The sequence below is a fragment of the Pelmatolapia mariae genome, linkage group LG15 (genome assembly GCF_036321145.2).
Source record: "Pelmatolapia mariae isolate MD_Pm_ZW linkage group LG15, Pm_UMD_F_2, whole genome shotgun sequence".
In the NCBI taxonomy this organism is placed as follows: domain Eukaryota; kingdom Metazoa; phylum Chordata; class Actinopteri; order Cichliformes; family Cichlidae; genus Pelmatolapia; species Pelmatolapia mariae.
The window spans coordinates 5,806,899-5,812,907 of record NC_086240.1 but is presented as its reverse complement, the minus strand read 5'-3'; positions in this window follow the sequence as shown (position 1 = coordinate 5,812,907).

The window sequence follows — 6,009 nt, the reverse complement described above, 5'->3', positions numbered from 1 at the left end:
AGTTGTTTTGTTTGCTCTCAATTTTGACAGCCCTATTAAAGGTTAATATCAGTCTGTACATGCTTCAGACAGCTTTTCTTCGAATTCTTTAATTCACCCGTTTCAATGTGGACGCGGAGCTTTTCAGATGAAAACGCCGTTTTCAAATCTATCCGGGCTAGTGTGGACGTAGCCACAGTAGTTTCTGTCCACTGTCTTTGCAGTCTTACACTTCCTATCTGTGTCCTCATCTGTACATATAACATCATTATATTAAGACACAACATTTCCTCAATTTAGCTGTCTAAATAGCACAAGACCTCGAAGGTGCCCAGTTGCATCAGGCATCAAGATTCTATACTGAGTCATATAACGCTATATTGAGTGATATGTGTTATGGGGCCTGAAAAGATCGGATATAGATATTGGGCTTGGTGAAAAGGAGCTCTGCCTGAGGTTGCAGCAATGTTTAGGTGGTTGGTACAAAGTGGACCAGGATCCAGGTTTACCGAGAGAAAATGGTACATACCATTCTTCTTCGCTGGTTTTCTTCTTTCCATAGTGCATCTTGCTGGCATCTGTTACTCAGGTAAACAACTATGTTCCTGATCAAACCATTGTCCTTACTTGTGCTACCCACGTCCTACCAGGAATACTCCAGTACTTTAGGTCACGTCACGTTCTGGATACCTTGATACTCATATGTCAGAATGAGTTAGTGAGGAAAAACAGGATTTGTTTTTTTGTTCTTAGCAATGAATAGCCATTCAGGTATCCCTGGCAATACAGCATAATACTTATTTTGTTGCACTTAAAACACCACTGCAGCACCTTCGTGGATATAGCCTGGTCAGTGCTCTGCATGTGGCTTATTTAGTGAGTCACAAACACACAACAGAGGCAGTACAGATTAAAAGTTTTACAGTTTTACTAGTGTTTACGTTCAGTGCCACCATCTTGGATTGTTAGCTTGAAGTTGTTGGCCTTTTTAAATGAGAAATTTGAGTTGAGGGAGTCTTTCAGATTCAAACTGACTGCAAACTCTGAAATTCTGACTTAGACTTTACAATTTATTCCCTAGTCAAAGGTGTGTAGACTCTTAAGCTGCATGTATTTCAACTGTTGACTCATGCCACTGCAGCAAGATAAGGTTTTTCACTTCACCTGCAAAAGGTTGTTGATTCCAGCTAGAGACACAAATTCCCTCTGGGGTTGTTTCAGGAAGAGCATCTGTTGTGCAACTCCAAATGAAAACATGCAAAGCTACCTCCTGTGGCAAAGGAATACCTGAAAGCAGCTTTCTTGTCTCTTGTTTTATTGTTGTGGCCAACTATCGCCTGACCACCTGATTGTTACAAATTCCATGCAATGTTTTATAGAAATGAAATATATTTATTTTAAAACTATGCTAGAAAAGTGCTGTGTCTCAGTTTTGGTTTGGGATACAGTTATGCTAGTTGTTCTTTCTTTTCCAGTTTTTATGCTAACCTCAAGAGCTGCTGATATTGAACCAAGAGTGATATTGATCTCACATTTTGCCAAGGGAGCAAAACAACCTTTTTCCTCGCCGAAACTGACAGTTGTAGCCAGGAGAGGTTTTAGTCAAAACATATAGAAAAGGTTTAAAGAAAAGCGTAGTATAGCTAATTATCGCTTTCCTTGCACTTTTAACTGAAAATTGATTTTCAAAACGGAACTAAGACTTGTGATGGAGGGCTGGATGCCCAAGAAGATAAAAAAGATTTTCCCTTTCACCTTCTTATCTCAAGATCCAACTTTATTGAACTTTGCAGTTCTGCTCTCTGGCTCTCAGGAGTTGCATTGCAGTATCAAGCCTCTTGCTTTTTATCAGCTTATGTTGAAATTGAACAAGTGTTAGAAGTTACGAGACCACAAAGCAAACATACACAAAGGATTACTTGAACACAAACAGGGATTACCCATAGAGGTCTTTATGTATCTGACCTTTGACCCTGATTATCATCTGTCAACATGTGGGAGAGTGCACTAGGAGAAATTGTGATGGGAGTAGTTGTTGACTGCATTGCACAAACAATTCCTCGTTGCATGCACAGACTCACTGTCTCTCTCTCCTTTCAGGGAGCCCCAAAAAAGAATGATCATTGATTCAATGCAAACAAACAATTAAAAAAATTGATGTGGGAAAAGTGAGTCTGGTTTTGTCACTCATTGATTTGCTTTTCAGTGCAGGTCCCCGATTAGTAGCTGTAGTGTGTGTGTGTGTGTGTGTGTGTGTGTAAATGAAACAGGAGGTGCTGGACAAACAACAACAACTAGAAGACTGCTGTAAATCACTAAAATAAATATGAGAGGAAATTGATCAAAGCCATGAGGCAGCAGAAGTAAATACAATTCCTATTGTATTAACTGATGCTTTCTTCCTCGAGTTTGTATTTTTTTAAAAAAGTCCTTCTTGCCATGCCCTCAAGATCTGAGAAATCTCAGACAGAGCACGATGCATAATTAAGCATAAAAATGGCACATTACTCATGGAAAATTCACAAAAAGCTTTTTGTCTCCTCGCCTGATGTGAGCGCTTCAAAACTTCATCTCACATCAGCCTCATTTTCAAGTCAAATGTAGCGCCTCATTGTCCCTCTGTGAGCATCTTGGTTTAAACTCTGCAAACCCACTTTGGTTTTTCTGCCATCGAGTATTGAAAAAAAAAAGTGTGTTCTAGTGCTCATTAAAAAAGTAAACTTCAGATATACTTTTTTTGTCACCTAACGTGACAAGGTGCTGATTCTAATTACTCTGTGCCAGCTCAAAATTACCAAAAGATTGGATTTTATTTCTGAGGAGTGAAAGACTAAAAGTTGGGAGCCTTAGTTCATAAATAATCCATCAAAGCTCAACAGGTAATTCTGCCATTAAAATGCAACAAAGACCAAATGTAAATGTCGCGCATGAGGGTGAGGTAGTACAGATTTGCTATATGTACATAAAAAAAATACTGCAAACAAATAAACTTAATGTTACTTCCATTCTGATGGTCTTTCTAATTTCTAATCTTTATCTTTATTTCAGAGATTGGAAACAAAATGTACCGGGGTGGTGTGAGGCATTGTGATTTAGTGAACCCCGGACCTATTACTTGGTCTAAAATCTTACCTTTAGCTCTCTTGGGAAGCCCTAACGTTTGAGGCAAAGTGTTTATTCAAATGTTATTTTATTTTGAGGGTTGAATTTCCATGCAGGAAATAGAAACAGCCACTCAAGTGTTCATGCATAAAAATAATCCCTGACTGGGCCTCTTAGGTGTTCTTGTCTCTCCACGTTTTTCCTTCTTTCTTCTTGCACTGTTTAATCTGGCATTAAACAATTTGTTTCCCAGATGTTATCTGGTTTCAGCATTAGTTGGCTGCACTGTAGGATTATGTTTATTAATGGAGTTATCACAAAAGAAATCTGCACTGAGCACCCTGAGCGGTGCAGTAACATATTGATTTTCGTGTCCAAACCAAAATGTGTGTGCCTGAAACCTTTTCACAAAGGGAACCAAACCGAGGAAATTTTCTTATGAAGCAAACCACTGCCACCAAGTGGGCAAACCTTTTACACACATGCTTTGGTGGATGTAGATCAGAGCTGTTGTTAAAGGAAGGTGGCAGAAAACACATGATTATCCTGTGTGGCACGGCTCAGTTTTGAGTAAGGAAATGACTATCTGGTAATTTCTAAAAGTCATCAGGGTTGCAAAATTTTCAGTAATAACTCACTTTTTTACCTTCTTACTTCCTTTCTTGTAGGGTCAAATGTCAGATTGCATCTGAGTTCACATCACCACTCTTGTCAGAGAATAATTGGCAGAAAACTGAAAGCCTAAAGAGTCTCACAGGCCTGTTTTGTTTACTGATAAACCTGGCATCCTTGAGATGCCTCTCTGCTTTATCGCTCTGTCTTTCTGAGGCAACTGCAGTATGCTAATCCTTGAAGACTTCAGCTCCCACCTGCCAGCCCTCATTATTTTCATGCTATTTTTGAGATAAACAATGCAGAGTAGCTTAGTGCCAGCGAGATTTCCCTCCATCATACAGTAATGAAGATGGAGATGGCAAACAGGCCCAAAGGCAAAGAAAGAGACTTCATCAAATATTTGCTTATACCAAGGTCAGTTACTTTGAGACTGCACGATGCCGATCACATTACTATTTAAAATGAAAAACTTTTCAAATTTTTATGTTTAAGCTGAATTGCAGATGTATTATATTCACCAGCTTCAGATTAGTGCCACATTGCATTTCGAATCATTTATTACAGATGCAGAATATGGTGTGGAATCCGCCCAGACGTCATCACTCACATCACTAAGGCTGAAAACGGCAACAATGGCAAGGACAGTTTTTTGTTTAGATTTCATGTACGACATATCAAATTTTATCCCATGGGTATAAATTAAATTAGTCTCTATTTTGAAATAGTGAAGCTCATTGCCAAGAGAAATTTGAGGAACAATCAACCCTTCTAGTTTCTACTAAATTTCTAGTTTTTATTTGAAATAATTTTTTGTCTTTCTTTCAAACAGTGGAGAGGTGACCAGAAGAGAACTGCTCAACCAGACTGATTGTTACAGTTATTTGGAGTCTTGGAAATGCACTCTGCAGTTTTAAGCTGCAGAATGTGAAGGAACCAGCTGACATGTTTAAGTGGCTAGAGGTACCATGAAGTACTGAGGAGTTCCAGTTGCGCATCAATAGCTGGGATGATTTTGTATGTAAATCTTATCATCTATAAAGCCTTCTTAAGTTAACAAATTGTTTTGCTTCCAGACTTGATGTCCAACCACAGGGCAAGTAAAATCAATGAAGAGTATGTAAGAAACATTACGCTGGAAACTACCTATTTACTATAACTTGTGAATTTCTACTTGTAGTAAAATTCCAGTGTGGCATCAGCTATTCTTTACAAGGGGTTAAATGCTGATTTTTAAACACAAAAAGCTACACAGAGCCCTTCTTCCTTTTCATTACCTCCATCCCTCCCCCAAACTCTTGGATCTCTTGGTCTGATCTCCAACACCTTTATCTGCATGCATACAATTACCCCCTTCCCCGCTTTCGCCCTCACACTTATGACCATTAACATGAGCACAATAGCTAAAACAGAGAGGAGGCGGCAAGCAGAAACCACAAAACCAGTCTCAAAGCTCATTGTTATTCTTTAGCCACTGGCTCGGTTTGACCTGCTCGTCTGCGGTTATATAAAGGGATTTTGTTCTTTATTTTTGCCTTGCTTATGTTTTGCACAGCATGCAATTTGTTAATATGAATAAACTGCCTATGCCTCACTTCCTCTGGGTCATAACGCACTGTGGAACGAACAATTTCACCTGTAAAGTGGTCCAATTCATTCTACCAGACAATCAAATCAGGATTCAGCTGATGGAGTACAAGATTAGATATGCTCAGAAAGGGGTTGTTGGTATCCATCCAAAAAGGATGACCAAGTTATTTAGAAAAAGCAGAGGTATTCAACTATTTCCCGATCTTCCATACGTTTGCAGTAAACAAGGGGTGGTTTTAATGCTTTGCACCAGGTAACCCGTGTTCATGAGCTGACATAAAGCACTGCACTTCTTAGGTTCATATGCAGTTAAAAGAAGCAAAACCTGTGCTGAGAAGAAAAAAAACCCCAAAACAACAAAAAAAAAAAAAAAACAACATGCCAGCATTCTTAACTGTACACTTTTCAGACGTAACGAAAAACAAATGCTCAGGTCAAATTTAGACTAAATTTATTATGGGGAATCCATAGGGTGCACAATACAAAAGAGTAGCTTATGAAAAGACAAATCTTCACAGATATTTTACTTATGTAGGTAGTTCTAAAATTGTGTGCACAATGACACGTCTTCATACATTCAATTTTTAGCTTGTTTGTTTTTTTTCACAAAATTAATTCAGTTAAAAAAAAAAAACAACAACAACAACAAAATAATAAAATACTCTGAAGTACATACTCAGAGTGTGTATCACATTCTCATTGCTATGGATGTCAGATACTGCCACA